Source organism: Lathamus discolor, chromosome 1 (genome assembly GCF_037157495.1).
Source record: "Lathamus discolor isolate bLatDis1 chromosome 1, bLatDis1.hap1, whole genome shotgun sequence".
Lineage (NCBI taxonomy): Eukaryota > Metazoa > Chordata > Aves > Psittaciformes > Psittacidae > Lathamus > Lathamus discolor.
This window is the reverse complement of record NC_088884.1, coordinates 53,784,347-53,801,746: the sequence shown is the minus strand read 5'-3', so window position 1 is coordinate 53,801,746 and position 17,400 is coordinate 53,784,347. Positions and strand designations below refer to the sequence as shown.

The following is a 17,400-nucleotide window of genomic DNA, read 5'->3' as shown; positions in this document are numbered from 1 at the left end:
TGTTACACACGAACACAGAGGTGTTGATATCAAAGTACGTGCCCACAGGAGCTTTTCTTACACAGCAGGACATAGATCAAGAACAGCCACAAAAGAAGATTAGAGTGAGCATGAAGGGAAAGCAGACTTGTCTTCCTGCTAGCACTGCACACCTCTGCAGAGTCCTGAGGCTGCCAATGATGAAAAAGCCACACACATCCTTGTGCCTCACATATACTCCTGCGTTCATCCCACTCCAAAGTAGCCACAAGGTTTGTAGGCTGAGATTGTATCTTTTATTAGACCAACACATCTCACAAACTGGCATACTGGTTTAACACAAGTACTATCTCTGCAGCCAACAAGATACTACCCCTGCATCCCCCACCTTACACAGGGGAACAGGATGATAAAATCTGATGCTTCCAAAATTCAGTAATGATTGATTAATGTAAGTTATAAATAAGCTCTTCAGTATACTCAGCACTCAATCCCAAGTTCTGGTGTTCAAACTTTCACCAGAACTAGAGAAGTTTGTGAAATTAATATAAAAATTGTCCTCAGGGTATGCATAAGTATTAAAAATAATGGTCATTTCCCTTGCTTCCTCAGTGACCAGCAAGAGAATAAGCGTAGTCATTTTGAAAGTAAAGTGACTAAGATCAACTATGGCTTAACAGAGGAAACCAATAGCTACACCTGGGGCCAGAAGGGGTAGAAGAGGTCTTTAAAGTACTCTTAGAACAAAACACATCAAAATTTACCTGCTATCTCAGAGTCTTTTCAGACAAGTAGGAGAAAAAGAAAGCACTCAGTATACTGTATCTAAGCAGTAAAATAAGAATCTTGCATCAGTTTGAAAGAAATCAAAAAAATCTCTGAACTATCTATTATAAGCCATCACATGGTATCCATAACAGGCAGCATTATGGTTGCTGAACATCCCAACTTTAGGATTTGCTTCCTATTTAAAGGCATTTACAAGTCTTGCATTTAGTCTTTTCTCACAGTTCAACACAAATTTGGGGTGTAGGTGGCAAAATCCATTACACAGGTATGTAAATAATGCCGAGTATTTAGGTGAAGCTACAGTCATGTACTGATAGAATTTGTTATCATACCACACTTTCCACAGGAAAAAAAATAAAATCTGACACCCTTTAACTGAAAAATGCTAGGGAATTTACTACTCTCCACAAAACAGACAGGGTCTGTTTCTGCACATTTTTCAACCTTTAAAAGGCATTTTATCTTCCAGAATGGCTCTCACACTAATTGTCTATAAAAGGACTACGATGCAGAACTGCTTATGGTTTAAGTAGATTTCCTCCTCTAAAACCTTACTCCAGATAAACTTTACACTTGCATTTCTAGGTGGAGAAAGGCATTATTATTTAGATTTTATTTTCAATTTATCTAGCAACAGCCGAAGTACCAAATGTAATTCACTGATAAATGATATAGAAAGTAAACTGCAACAACTCACAACAACAGAAAAAGATATTGCTCTGTTAAACATTTCCAAGAATAAAAGAAAAAAACCTGATATATTTAGGTGAAGAGCCTGTCCATCATCTCTGCTCTTCTTCAGAAACAATGCCAAAATTATGTTGTTTGAAGAACACTCCTCCAGTAGTCACTGAATATTTTAGAACTCTGACCTTTTGGCTGACACCTAGATCTAGTTCAGGGTCAGTGTTGACCGCAACGTGTAAACTACTTTTTGTACCTGTCAGAGTCCAAGTCTCCAGTACCCACAGTACCTCACTGTACCACACTAACTTACCAGTTGTGGGGAGAAGCAAAAAGAAAAAGTCCTGAAGAATGAGCTACCTTCATATTCCTACATGTCAAATTTAAGGTACACTTGCATGATTTATATTATTCCTGCTGAACTTGTTTGACAAAGAGCTGAAGACTACTACTGGACACACAAAAAGCTCTCTCAAACACACTTTCTTTAGAGCATTCTATAAAGTCATTGGATAGATTACCTATATTAGGTCATCAATCCCTAATTAATTTTATTTTGAAAGTGCCACCAAACCATCACAAGTCAGTATAAAAGAGTCAAAAGAACGAGAATTACTGATCAGTATCTTGTTTTTAAAGGTACTGAAAAATTACACTTACTTCAACTTTCCTCTAACAGTGATATCAACATAAAGGGTTTAAACACACTTTTCTAGTTACCAAAACAAAATTCACAATCTTGAGAAAGAATATGTGCAAAATCTAGAAGAACTAGCACAAAGGACACTATCCATAGGTACAGTGCAGAGATGAAGAAAGTAAGTTTAGGATGCTAGGACCAGATTTCTTCCACTTCCTGAATTCTCCCAGGGAAGACTGCAGAAGCTGTGAACCACTGTAACAGTGTTCAACATCTAAATTTCCCTTTCATTTGTAACTACTCAGAATCCTGCCACTAGGAAGCTACCTAAAAGTCCTAGTTTAAGCAGAAAATTGAGACCAAGTTCTGCCATAAGACAAATTACAGCACAGTTGCAGTTACAAGTTGCAGAAATTATTTTTGATTACCTCCTGTAAAATTGTGCTTTTTAGCCAAAAAATGTAAAGTCTGTTTCTCCTACTTTTTGCAGACACACAACTACAGGAACAAGCATTTAGTCACATACAGTGCTGTCCCTGTTCCTGAGGCTTTGAACAGAAGTATCTTGCCCAAAGGAGAAACAAAAAGTAAAACCTTACAGGAAAGCAAGGAAGAAAAACACCCATACAACCCCACTACACACACAACCTACCCCAACATCAATACTGAAGTGCTTTCATTCCAGAACATTCTCAGATTGAGTATCACTGCAGAAGGGCAACACCTGCACTTGCAGTACCATGGACAGTGTACAGAAAAGTTACCACTTTGAAAATTTCACCCAACTTTATTTCTGCTGCTGCAGGAACACAAACATCTTTTGACAGTGCAAGAGATTCAGTGATCTTCTGTATTGCACCCATAAGCTTGGGTGTTTACACCAAGGAACACCTTTAAGTTCAAAAGCTTTCTTGCATTTGCACTGAAGGCATATTATCTACATTAAGGCTTTTAATACAGACTCATTACTGATGCTTACTTTCAAGCCCCAACACGGAAAACTTCATATTTATAAAGATTGTGTGTGTGTGTGTGTGCATGCGCGCTACAGAATCACAGAATAATTCCAGTTGGAAAAGATCTCCAGGACTCTCTAGTCAACCTTCTACTCAAAGCAAGGTTAGTAAGATCAGTCTAAATTACTCAGGGCTGTATCCAGCTGGGCATCAAAACATCCAAGGATGGAGGCTGTCGAACTTTTCACCAGTCCCAGTGATTGTTCCACTCCAATGTGAAACACATTCACCTTAAATGCAGTTATTTTAATGCTTTTGATCTTCATCCCTGCACTTCCCCAGATTCAACTGCAGGAGCTAAGATCTCATACTAAAGCCTGTTCTAGGTACAAGCTGAATGAGTTGTACATTGCCTTTCTAGGCTCACTACAGTTCCTCAGCCCTGAAGAGACAGCATCTCCTGTGCAGAAGAGCAGAAGTTCTACAGGCTTATATAAACACACATACACTTGGATATATAGGAAAGATGCCCAGAACGGAAGAGCATATACATAGATCAGAAATAGATCTGGAAGGAGAATAACTACATTACTAAGGCTGCTGCCTAAATCATTAAGTTGCCATTAAAAAGTGAAAGACATTAACAAAGAAGCCACAAGAACTCCTGCATCTGAAGTAGGTTTCAGGTAAGGTATACTGCCTTACTGATAATTACAGCAAAAGTTCCTACACTAGTTTTCCCAATCCTCCATCCAGTCCTGCAAAGTTATTTATCAGGCTAATGGCAAGACACTTCAGGACAGCATCAGGTCTTCAGATAGAGGAAAGCACTCTTTGATGAAGCAAGTTAACATTAGGCATCACTAACTACTGGAAAATCCATGCCATGACTTGTCAGTCAAAGAATCCCAGAGACAAGAGGGGAAGGACTGAAGAAGAGATGTATCCAAAGATTTAATTCAGACTTTGCAGCAGTAATCAAGATGTAGGTTTTTTTTCTGCGGGGTAAAAAGGCTGGCACACACTTGAAATATTAGGTGCAAATATTTAAGTTTTATTAAAATTTAAACACTGCCATTGCACAATACAAGTGTGTTGTATTGTGTGTAAATCCACATGGTATAGTGGAACTGTAAAGTTACAATAGAAATCTAATACATTTCTACTTTAAAGGGACATAAGACCTACATGAGGTACTTACACTTAGAATTTTTCAAGAGTGCACAAGCAACTAAAGCATTATCCCTGTAGCTAGCAACTGCAAAGCCTAGCAGAAAAAAAAATTAAAATGCACAACTGAAGCATTTCAGCTTTGATGTATACCTGGAAGGTAAAGTTGATTGCAAATACAGTAGACATCCAGCGTACAAATCTGTGGCACTATCAGGAATTAGATGGAAGTTGGGCTTCTGGTTTATTTCTTGTTTTATGCTGAAAAAGGCAAAGGACTAAGCCTCTCTAAAATCTGGAATTTTGTAACATAATTCAAGACAATAAAAGTACCTCTTTTAGTAATTCATATTTTTTAACAGAAAACTGATGGATAAACCACAAAGTAGATCTAATTAAAATGCACTACTGAATAAATCCTATATCTACCACTTCTATTGGCTGAAGAAAAACACTGACTTTAAGTTCAGTGAAAGTACAGAAAATAAGAATACTGTGCTTAGGACATTGTCTGCTTGTGACAGACAAGAACAGGATGCCACTTCAAGAAGATTCACAGACATCTGTATCACCAGAAAATAGTATAAATGTCTATCATGTCACAGCCACATTCAATCACACTATGGGATTACTGTTGGCTTCTACAGAGAAGTTTTACTTTGGAGTGGGGGAGGGCACCACCAACCAGAGAGAAACACCACCCCATAAATGTAGAACTGGAAAACAAAACAACAGAACAGAATCTCTCCCACATGCTCACTTTTTTTCCTGAAGACACTGCTGGGACAAAAAGGAGAAATATTAGGAATAACAGGGTGAAATTCACTTCTGAAGTAGCCACTCCATTCCCAACCTTTCTACTATTTCAGCATATAGTGTAGTTTTCTGTAAAATATACCTCTGATAAGGTAGAAGATTACACTTAATTCTGCATTCTTTAGCAATTAAGATTGTAATCATAAAAATCAATACAAAGCAGAGCTCAGAATTACAAGCCTAAGTATTTTACATAACAACTTTCAGAAATTACTGATAAATAATAAAGACAAGAAATTCTGAAATCTGCACAAAGGAAGATGAATGTGGAAACTACAATCACAAGACTGTCCCAAGGGTAAAAGTTACATTAGAAGGAACTAAACTCTATTGCTTTCGGGCAGAAATGAGGGATGACCTTATATTATTCAAAAGTTTATGTTTATTGTAACTAAACACAGAAGTGTAAGGACTGCAGATAAGAATATTGAATCACTGCTTTCAGCTGAAGGTTGTGTCCCACAATTGGATAAAAACTATGAAATTTAAGAACTCACAGATTAAGCAACACAATATAACCACTTACACATAGTCCAGTCTAAAACTGGTCAAAACATGTTGCAGTATTACAGCAGATATCCATTTTGTACTTACAAAAAATGGAGTTTTATTTGAAAAGTAAACCAGAGTTCAAACACTTAACCTAGAAACTCTTCAGAGAATGCGAGTATCGATCTATCATTCCTTCCACACACATGCTAGAAATCCAGAAAAGTAGCTGTTTTATGCAATATTCACTCACACCATAAATTCCCATTCCAACATATCTTGTACACAAGCTACAATCTTCTGCTTCTACTTGTCAGGGAAATACATATCTGTTACTAAACAACAAAAGCTGAGAAAGATCAGGACCCGCATTCAGGGATGCACCTTTATCCCAATGGGAAATAGAATGTATAACTGCTTGAAGATAACATATATGCTGTCATAAACAAATTCTAGAGGCAGTCACATACAAAGCAATTGTCTCAGAAGGAAAAAAAGAAAGGGAAAGGGAGAACATTAAGAAGTATCCTGGGGAAACAGCGTTCCAGGTCATTTTCTAAAAAGACTGGGCAGAAATGGAGAACTAATTTAGTATTCTAAAAGAAACGATCTAGTAAGATACTCAAAAGCAGAGCACCAGTTTTTAAACTTAAGTAGGATGTGTAGTACTGGCTTTATACAAATTCCTTCTACTGCTACCTCAACTATATGGAGCTGCATTAACTCAGGCAGGTGAAGTTATGAAGTCATTTGATAAGTGTAGAGCACTGAACTAAATCCCAAACAAATAATCTGCCAGACTATGACAAATATATGCTATAAAAAGCACAGAAATTCAAGTTGACAACAAATGGACTTGCCCAGAATATTCTTTAAATGCTGTGACTTTTTAATACTAACAGGGACAGTTCCAAGTTTCTGCTGATCAAGAGCAGCTGAATACAGCTCCTTTACAGAAGCGCAAGTCCACATGAGAGGCAAACTAACCAGAACCCATATGAAATTCAAATAACTGCCTTAAGACAATGAAGAACTGGCTATTAGACTTAAAGTTCCTCTAGCTGATGTCAGCTCTGAGGGGATGCTCTAGTATCTGGCTAGTATTATAACTAGTAAAAAACCCCAACAACCAAATATAAACACCACCACCAAACCAATGACACCAAATCCTTCTCCTTTCTTGTACTTTCATACACTAGGGTCTTTCCTGAGCCTGTAAGTCTCAGAAAAAAATGGTAATGTCAAAAGATGCTGCATAGTGCCTCTATGGAAGTTACCTTCACCACACTTTCAGAGTTGGCACACACTGAACACAGCAGAAACAGCAGCTGGTTGCTCCTCTCAACCAGCAAGTGACTTATTTATTAAGCATGGATGACTACAGCACTGCAAATGCGAAAAGGAACCTGCCTGTCTCACCTTGTCTTACCAAATTGCATTTGTTTGAAAACAAATTTTGCTTTGACTCTACTCAATAGTTTAATATACATATGTGCAAAGAATTTTAAAAAGACTCGTGGTAAGTGGTGTTAATGATAACTAGAGACAAAATAAGCTTTTTTATTTCTAAGAGCCTGTTTTCTGATTTTCCTGATTTTTTTCTTTAATTATACTCTGTATAATTAAGCCCAAAAAAATAAAAGCCATACCACTGAAGGCTTCCTTAGAAAGATGGCTGCATGGAGTTCTCTTTTTGATCCCCAAACTCAAAAGCAGTTAATTGGTTTCCAAAAAAGAGATACTCTTGTCTAGAGAACCAGTTCTAAGCAGTTTCTGCCTAAGGTATGGTATTCTCTAAACACTGTCAGAAAGTCATATGGTCACACAACGCAGCTGGTTCTTACCAAGTTTCACTGTGCTATGTATTTATATAGTAGTAACCAAAGCAATAGTTCTCATACAAGGTATGACACTGCTCCATCCCCAGGGAATCACGAGCCTCAAGGTTAAATCAGAACGAGACCATGAGCAAAATAATTGAGAAATTAATGGCTCTGAAAGGGCTCAATTAAGGTAGAAAGCCACTACACTAGTGAGAACATGAGAACAGACCTACCTTGAAGCATGCTTACAAGTACAACTACTATTCAAGACAAAAACGAAACTGTAATCCAGCCAGAAGGTGACACTACCCACGTGCAGAAGACAGCCTGAGGAGTATAAAAGCTGGTATTTCCTTAAACTCTCCAGCTGTTCCTCCATATTTTCAGTGCACACGAAGTAAAAGAAAACCAGCATTCATCCTTGTTTCAGACTTGCCACCTGATGTTCCAGAACCAGCCTGCCACTAACTCTGAAACCACAATATTAATGTTAAATACCTGTTTTATGAAATGAAAGTATTAGCAAAGAAACTTTCAAAGATGGGAAGAAGCTATAATTAATTTATCAAATATGGGTCTTCAGTTACAACTTCCTTGACCCTTAACCTAGGATGAAGTTTCATAAAACAAAAGCTTACCTTCTTAGGCAAAGGGATTCAACTTACTAAACAACCAACAGAAGTGCATGCAAGCATGCTCCTTGAGAGCAGCAGCAGTTATATGCTAAATGGCAGTAAGATTAAGTCACTAAGACAAATTGGATAAATGCTGCTGGGCCTCTCTCATTCAGACCAGGGCTTTTAACATAACTGCAACAGTTTAGGGGCCCCTACAGTTCACACTGATTGGGGGAAATGCATTCAAATTAACTGTCACTCAAGTTAACCTATAAACACTAATTTTGACCTAGCAAGCTCAGGCTTTTCACTCTATGCTCGGTTAGGGGATCTCAGAGGACACTTTTTTATGAATGAGATAGTGAAGACTAATTCTAGATTTCATTCAATAATTTAAAGAAAAAAAAGAAAAAAAAAGGGAAGAAGTCCCACATAATGGAGCAGTAGCTATTCAAAGAGAGTAGCTTCTATTTTTGCAACATCCAACAGTCCAAGGTAACTTCTACAGATTGTGTAGAAGTTTTAGGTCTGTGACAGGCACAGCTGTAGCTACATATACCTATCTATCACTCATTATATTTGGAGAGAAAGAGAAAGAAGAAAAAGATCGGGGAACACATTCTTCACACATGTAATGATTTGCACTGCGTACTTCTTTCCTCATCCTATTTTTCTAAATTTCTAGGCTGTATTGCAAAATGGAAACTCTGAACAACAGAGCTATCACATGCTTCCCTGTCTGGGACATTACCTTCATCAAAACTTCTATAACAAACTCCAAAGCATATATAACTGAATTACTTCCTCTCGTTCTTGCACACAAATTTTGTTCATTTTTCAAAAAGATGGTATTATTGTAACATGTAATAGGAGATGGGCTTAGAAGTAACAATATTACTCCACCTTCAAGTGCAATTATTTCACACTTGCAGTTTAAAATTAATATACACCAATCTTGTGATTAAGAATTAAAAAGATCTTGGGGATCTTGCAATTTAAAATTAACATACATGGTTCAAACAGGATTCACATCAAATCTACACTGGTCATAGAAACTTGAAACCAAAACACAACATGTAGCCTCCTTTCAAATAAAGTTAATCTGTTGAATTCAGTGTTCCTGAAACAAACTGTTCAACTGCTCACTTTTCCACTGCATTAAATTGGGAAACTGGTAGTGAGTCTTCCTGTGTAGTGTATTTTCTCCTACAATGAGAGAGATTGCTGCCCTTTAAGTTATTACTTCTCTGTATCAAATCTTGCATGGAAGAAACCATTTAAGAACACACATCGGGAAAACTAAATGCCCCTTTTGTGAAGCAAGGAACAGATTTGAGCTCAGCAGTCCGAAACATAACATTAAGTCGCAGTCCACCACAAACAAGGCCTAAAAATGTGCCAAAGTAAAACCAGGGATGAAACACTGCTTGAAGACCACAGAGAACATTCACTCCCATCACATTTTTAGGTCATTCCTAACAAAGCTCCTGAGATTCTGTTCAGAATTTGAAAAATTCATTAGAAGAAATTTAATGTCAAGAAAGGGAAGCATGCTGTCATTTTCAGTTTCTCACTTTGCACTTCATCTCTTCTGAAAAAAACCAAAATCACCACCCCAAATTCCTAGTGCTAATAATAAATGCTCGCAACCAAATAGAAGATATTGCAATGTTATCTTCCAGCAATCAAGGACTGCTAATCTGTGATGAGCAAAAGCACCCATAGCCCAGAAGGGACAGTTCAAGGAACCATGCTGAAGAAGGGGACCCTCAGTCCCCTAACCAAGACACTTCGAAATACAGTTGCTTTGTATCAGGTATTGCAGTCAAATGGAACCCATTTCCCATTAGGCATCTGTTCTTCTTGAGATAGCTGCAAGACAAAATAAACTGATACTGGGATCACAGCACGTTATAAGACCACTCACAGACAGCTGAAGTTTTCCTTCTTCCCTTGCAAAAAAAAAAAAAAAAAAAAAAGGAAAAAAAACCCCAGAACCTGCTCAAAAGCAGACAGCACTGCTCAAGGCACAAGCCTCAGCCAAGACCTAAGCTCTATTTCCACCAAGTTCAGTAGCACATTTGCTTGAGCTATACATCCACCTTGATTTTTAACTTGGTGACCAAAAGAAAAAAAACAAAACAAACCCTTATGCTGACCCCAACACACCTTTCTCCACTTTGAAAACCAGCAACAGTTGAAGTTCCTAATAAAATACAAAAGTGATTAATTGTTATGAAATTAACACTAAAATGCTCGGCTCCAGAATAAAACCACGGTACATAGCTTTCAGGATACACAGAAAGTGATGAGGAGTGCCACTCTCTTTGCCTGCATTCTCCTGATGCTTTGGATGCAGGCTCTCTCAATTTGTCAAAGCACATGCATAAGAGCTTATGAATGTGTTATTTCGTACATGTGTTTAGGAAACACTTGTAAGCTCCATTAAAATGATAGATTCCTACAAGAAATACATCGGAGTTGTCATGTTCACAGAAGAGTGAAGGGGAAGGGAAAAAAAGAACCAAACCAAAACTACACATACCACCACCAAAGCTACTTGATCTTAATACTATGTGAAAATCACTAATTTAAAAAATAATTATTTCCATTAAGGTTGTGCAGCCAGTCTAGTAAGTCAGTCAAAAATATGTATTCTGAATGTTCACTAAATTAGTAGAATCTTTGACACAATTCTTAAGAAAACTATAAGGATTCCCTTTTCAGACTCACACAAGAAAAACAGCACCTGACAAAACCAAGCACAAAGTTTATGGCATGACATAACAAAACCCATTTGGATACAAACATGCACCTAACTGACCTAAATAGTTTATGCAAAAATACATACATGTTTTTACTTACAGAGGTTATATTCATATTTCCCGACAGATACTTATACTGCCCTCCCAATTTGCTTACAGGAAGACCCAGAAGGTCTGAGCAGCATAGAATCATAGAATAGAATCATAGAATAGTTAGGGTTGGAAAGGACCTCAAGATCATCCAGTTCCAACCCCCCTGCCATGGGCATCTCATGCCATGTCACACTATTGCTACTATACTGCATTTTCCAAGCATGTCAAGTGTATACAGTTGCTGAAATGTTAACAAATGGTAACCAGCCTTCTGAAATGAAGAAATCCTGGACTATTCTCCAAGAACCAGAAGAGGGGGGCACAGAGAGGTGGGAGTCTGTTTATTCACAGATCTCTGACTCCTCACCCTGTTTCTATCCAACAGAAATAGGACAACACAGGAAGGAAGTTAGACACTGGAAAGCAAAGAAAGCATCAACATCTTTAAAGAGCTGAAACACTCAGGACATTCAAGAAAGGTAAGTTATGCAGTCTTTCACATGCACTTACTCAAGTTCTCAGCAATACTACATAGCTGCAAGCAAGGACAAAAGGTGGTTTGTACAACCTTAGACACCATTCACTATGTGGAAGCTGAAGAACTCTTGATCCTAGCGATCTTGCTGAGCAATTAATTTCCTTCCGACATGTGGTAAGGCCTATAGATCAGCCTCATCTTAACAGAACAACAAAATTACTCGTCCAATGCCTAAGATGCAATCTACAATCATTCACTTAGCAGTAACCTGTGCTTACAAAACACTGTCTGTTTGAAACAATCTCATTTATTTCAGAGTTAAGCAAAATTCTGAGAAATAGTTGTGAGAGTTAAGCCTTCAGGGCCCACACTTAAGATCATGGTCAGTGATTTCAAAACATTTCATTCACAAAGAATATCCTAACTTTCCTGAACAACAGCCATGAAGGACACCATGTATCTGTTTAGAATGAATATTTTTAACTAAACAAAAAAGCCACACACTTGTGTATATTCTCTCATCAGCTTTACTAACCCAAGCATTTTACTGAGTGAGCACCGTACAGCTGTTCTAAAACTTTCTGAAGAAAAGGTACCAAGAAATTAGTAGAGTAGTATTCCTGATAGGCACTAACCACCTTTTCTTTACAAAGGGACAAGCTGTTAGGACCCTCCAAGACTTATCCATTCGAAAAGCTAATTAAGAGGCACCTGAAGAAACACGCAAGTTAAAAGCCGAGATGATTTTATCATTGCATTCCCCCTTTCCAAAACAATCCCTTCCCCTAGAATGAACTTTGTTTCAATTCAGCCAAGTTCAGCTGCTCAGCATTTCTAAATGCTTGCATGTGTTCGTCTTGCTTATAAAATGGAAACTCTATCACAGAATACCAAAAGCCTAAGGTATAACAGATCTTAGATCATGCACTAGTTTGCTACATTATTAGATGCTAAGAAACTAGAAGTATATTTGAGTATTTGTAGGCCATCTGAAACTAATTCACCCTCTCGAGACAAACTGTTATTTTATTCTCTGCTCTTCATAAATATGTGCTTTATTTTCTTCTTTTTCCTTTTTTTTTTTTTTAAGGAGTGAAAAGGTCTAGAAGGAATTTTATTCTTTTACATATTTGTATTTTGGTGTGAGCTTCTCTTCTGGTAGTGCCAGTCACCATGTTTACAAGAACATGGAGTCAAAATAAAGGGATGCTGGAGTCAAGGCATTTTAAAGCCAAAACAAAATACACACAAAACACAGCAAGTTAAAAATCTGTACAGGCTCAGTAAACACATGACTGGCCAACATTAACTTCTAGAACTTTTGGGCAGAAGTAAGCTAACATCTGCAGGCCTTGAGCTTCCACAGCTTTAACTAGCTGATGGGCATTGCTTGCATTAACATATGCTCTAAAGAGAATTGCTTCTCCTATGAACTACATACTTGATATCACCATACTGACACAAACACATTAACCATGGACAATTAAATCCTTTCAGGTACAGTAACGAAGCATTTTAAGATAACTATCTAGTGTATTTTCCCTCCCCTTTTACTGTACAGATGAAGGCATCCACAGCTCACTTTTAGACTGCCAGGTAGAGCTGTATGACCATCGCTGGAAGGAGGATGAGAGCCTGAATGCAGCCTTGTCATTTGCTTCTGCTAGCGCACAAAATGCAAAGAGCTTCTAGGATTTTGCAAGTAGGAGACGGAAAGTTACATACCGGTTATTTTACTGACACACAAATCTCGGGAGGTTACACGGACCGTCCAAAATAACACCAAATATAAGAGACTGCCATTTACCATCTGTCTGCCTCTCTCAGTGAAAAAAAAAAAAGTGCAGATCACAAGAACAAATGGAGCCTGGCTCCGGAGAGAAGGAAGAAGTGGAGAGAGGAAATTTCCACGCAAATCCTAAGTGAATCACGCCGCGATCCCCGCTCCCAGCCGCTCCGGCCTCTCCCGGCACAAGCGAGCGGCTCCGGGGGCACCGACCCCCCGCGCCCTCGGCCGGCGGCCCGGCCCGGCCCAGCGGCTCCCCCACGCCGCGCGGGGAGGAAATAAACACAGCCTCCCCCGGGAAACTGCATGGGGAGAGCCCCCGGCCCCGGCGTCCCCCGGGGAGGAGCCGCCCGCTCGCCCTCCCCACACGGCCCGGTGTCCTCCGCGCATGGCAGCGGACCGGCGCGTCCTCCCCGCCGCCGGGGCTGGCACCGGGGGGTGGGCTGAGGCCTTCGCCGTCCCAGCGAAGCCTCGGCGCTCTCGTAATCACAGCGGCCCGGCTTCCCCCCATCTCCTCGCCTCTCCTTCCCTTCCTCCTTCCTTCCCCAGCCCGGCCTTCAGCTCGCACTCACCCGCCTTCCTCCTCCCTGCCCGGCCCGCGGTGCGTGTGCGCGGCTCTCCCTCACGCTGCCCGGCACGGCGGGGGCGGGCGGGTGGGTGGGTGAGCGTGCGGGAAAGGAGGCGAAGGGAAAGGAGGAGAAGGGTGGGGAGGGAAAGAGAGAGGCGGCGAGAAAAGAGAGAAGCGGGTAGGAGAAAACCGAAGCGTTGCTCCTGGAGCGGGACCTGCGGCGGCGGCCGGCCGTGCGCTTGGGTGGCTGCTCCGACGACCTTTACGCGAGAGACGAGTAATCTCCGAGCTCGGGGCGCTCCGCTGCCAGCCCGGCCACCATCTTACATTAGGGAGACTTGCCCCGGACGCCGCCTCCCCTTGCGCTTGCGCCGCCGACAGTGGGCGGGCAGGAGGGGGCGCGAGCGGCGACAGCAACAACCGCGACGGCGCTCGGCATGACGGAACTTGTAGGCGGCGGAGCCGGCACGGGCTGCGCGGGAGGAGGCGGTGCCTGCCGGGCGGTCCCGAGCCGGGGACCGGGCTCCTGCCGCCGCCGTCGCCCGGATGCGGCGGCGGACTGCAGGCCCTCTCTCCAGGCAGGGCCGCCCCGCTGCCCAGCGCGCCGCCCCAGGGAACCCCAGCCGTAAACCCGCTCCACTTCCAGCCACCTGTTGCTGGCCATTAAACCTCCGCAGGTCGGAAGTACTGGGCTGATTTTTTTGTGATTATTATGTTCCACTCTCATTGATGCTCCTTTGGGTTCTTTTCCCCCGCCAGGTCGAAGCGATCCCGTCTGCCTTCCTCCACGCCACCGTTTCGGCTGTGGGCTATAACGTCCGGGGAGGGAATGTCCTCCCGGAAAGCGGCTGTCAGTCAGCCAGGACGGCTGCCGCGGCGTTTAGCTCAGGGCTGGATGCGGCTCCCACGAAACTCAACACAGACAGCAGTTCCTCACAGCGCCTCCTTCCCCTCACATGCAGGACAGCGGGACTGCGCCCTGCCCTGTCCCGGTCGCCGTCTGCTGTCCCGCTCCTACCAGGACCCCAACTTTGCCAGCCTCGCTCCCCGAGAAGACACCCCCGCGCTATCTCCCCACTTATCCTTCCCTTTTTTCCCCTCTATTTTTTTCCACCCTCACAGGCTGCAAACAGGAGAACTCGGAATGACAGGATCGCTTCTCTAATGAGGACATCTGTTTCTGGAGGTGCAAAGTTTGGAAACCACTCCCATGTCCCCCCGGTTCCTGGGACACTGTGCTGCTGTCCTGCCAGGCTCAGCTTCGGGTGGCCAAAGCGTCCCCTGACCTGACCAGCACTTCCCTGTGCCCAGGTATGGCTTTCCCATGGTGGTGCTGTTCCTTCGATGAACAAGTTGCTGTTACTATTATTAGGATTTTCCAAGTCCATGCCCCATTTGGAACAGAGCCCAACGGCACAGAATGAGGTGTTTCCTTGGGTTTTCTCCCTTCATTTGCAAAATCCAGGCAAATTTTGTTTTCATGCATAGGGGTTGTAAGTAATTTTGACAGAAGCAACTTCTTGCTCTCCTTGTCAAGTAGAGGAGTAGAGATATTTCACCTGCCCAAAAAGCATTTTTTTCTTCTTCTTTTGTCTTTGTGTTGTCAGAAACTCGCACAAATCACATTGTTTTTGTCTTTCTACCACAGACAGCCTGGGACAGGGGCCTGTTAAAACTGAACCCGTAACTCTCCCTTTTTCCTGTAATCCTGGTGCCACACAAAGGACCTCATCATCTCAGCTAACAGATAAAAAGAGCACTTTTACTCACTGCCTTTAGTGCTATCCAGTGTCTCTCCTTGCACTGGCATCTTCAGCTCTCCAAACAGACAGCCTTGGTGTTTCATTATCACTTACCTCCAGTGCACAAGCTATTGCTACTTTTGCCATGAAATTAACTGCCTGAGAATTTTACTTTTTTCAGCAATGGATAGGAAAGAGAGGTTTTCATCACAGAATGCACTGGCATAATTACTTTGTTTAGTGGCATGATTTTTTTTTCTTCATGTATGCATCTTAGATTGAAGTGTAATACTAGTACAGCCAAGTGCAATACGTTCATCCTACTAACAGTAATGTGCCTTGTCTTGGCATAGTTTATTCTTCTTCCTAAAACAAGTTAACATTACCTTATGCATATTAAATTTTATATTGATATACATATATCCACAACAGGAAAGCTCTGTGAATTAACTTTACCACTTCTGACTGTAGGCAAGACCCAGGTCTGCATAAACATAAGTTCTGTTTTCAGCAGTAGTCTTGACATATAAACACAAAGGCAATGTTCTTTTGAAAATAAAACATATAATGGAATATAAACACCTATAAATGTGAGAAATTCTGTGGTTCTCTGCATATGTATTCAACTGTAACGTATACTCCATATATATAGCTACATATTAATCAAATTCAGGTGACTATATATATATATATAAATAATGTATTTCTCCAAAAGTTAATACCTTTCACATTGTCACATCAACCTGTGTATAAAGCATTATGTTTCAGAAGTACCCATTATGTTAGTAACTTATATATGTAATGTAATTGCTGACACATCTAATACATAGGAATGTTTCCTGTTGAATAAAAGCAAGTAGTCTGACTTGGAAAGAAAGATTTAAAATAATAAATCTAAAAGGTGCACTTCTTAGAGTTGAAGCGGTTTGTTAAGTGAATTCTGTGATTTCTTTTAATCCACTACTGAGGAGTCTTTCCCTTAGTAAGAGTCTGTCCATACCCATTTGCTGAGCCCTGCATGAACACAAATTTCAGCAGTATCCAATAATAATGTAGAAAAAAAAATCTACATGGCTCAAGATTTCTTTGGATGATGTTACAGAAGGTTACCCATAGCCCTGCTACCACCTTTGCTTTAATCTGGTAGGAATAATTCACTAGGCCGTCATGTGGACATCGTAAGATTCAAGATGTTTTAAAATTATTTATTTTCTTGCTTTTAAGTAAGTGTAATTGTTTTCATTAGATCAGTCTTACATAGCCACGTTTTGTCACCTTATTTGCTTCTGGAAATGTGTGCCTTTCATTTGTTTTGAACAGGTCTGATAACTGAGCAGGACTGTTCCTAAGAAATTGTTTCCATATGTACAAGGAAAAGCTTTCAGAATACGTTTTCTTGGAAATAACCAATGCACGCTAGCTAGAGTAAAAATGTGTATCTGTACAATCTATGCATTGTGGTTTCCCCGTGACTTGTTGCATACTCACTGTTCTGCATTGATTACCACCGTGTGCTGGGAAGGTGTTCTTCCAGGCAATGCTCCATGGCCACTGTCTCGTGGAACAAATCACAGAATGGTTACAGTTGGAAGGGACCACAAAGATCATCTAGTTCCAACCCCGCTGCCATGGGCAGCGACACCTTCCACTAGGCCAGGTTGCTCCAAGCTCCGTCCAACCTTGCGTTGAACACTGCCAGGGATGGGGCAGCCACAGCTTCTCTGGGCAACCTGTGCCAGTGTCTCACCACCCTTCTTCCTAATATGTAATCTAAATCTATTTCAGTTGAAATCCATTTCCCCTTGTCCTGTCACTACATGCCCTTATAAAATATCCCTCTCCAGATTTCTTGTTGGCCCCCTTTAGGTACTGGAAGGCTGCTTAAGGGCTCCATGCAGCCTTCTCCAGGCCGAACAACCCCAACTCTCTCAGCCTGTCTTCATAAGAGAGATGCTCCAACCCTCTGATCATCTTTTGACCTTCCTCTGGACTCATTCCAACAAGT

At 41.1% G+C, this 17,400-nt stretch overlaps 1 protein-coding gene and 1 long non-coding RNA gene across 9 annotated transcripts in view; one reads left to right on the top strand and one right to left on the bottom strand.

Annotated features, from left to right (window-relative positions):
- The window catches only part of CNOT4 (CCR4-NOT transcription complex subunit 4), an 80,867-nt gene extending 66,804 nt beyond the window's left edge, over positions 1 to 14,063 (bottom strand). For 5 of the 8 annotated variants that reach the window (XM_065671530.1, XM_065671575.1, XM_065671558.1 and 2 more), the window contains exon 1: positions 13,658 to 14,063. The gene's annotated coding sequence lies outside the window, so the exon portion shown is untranslated. The remainder of the gene's footprint in view (positions 1 to 13,657) is intronic. The other 3 variants (XM_065671585.1, XM_065671594.1, XM_065671539.1) reach the window with 2 other exon arrangements.
- Positions 14,064 to 14,100: 37 nt separating this feature from the next.
- Positions 14,101 to 16,316, top strand: LOC136010428 (uncharacterized). Its single transcript, XR_010610873.1, has 3 exons — positions 14,101 to 14,330; positions 14,776 to 14,964; positions 15,302 to 16,316. It is a non-coding gene; the product is annotated as an uncharacterized LOC136010428 (long non-coding RNA).
- Positions 16,317 to 17,400: the final 1,084 nt, after the last annotated feature.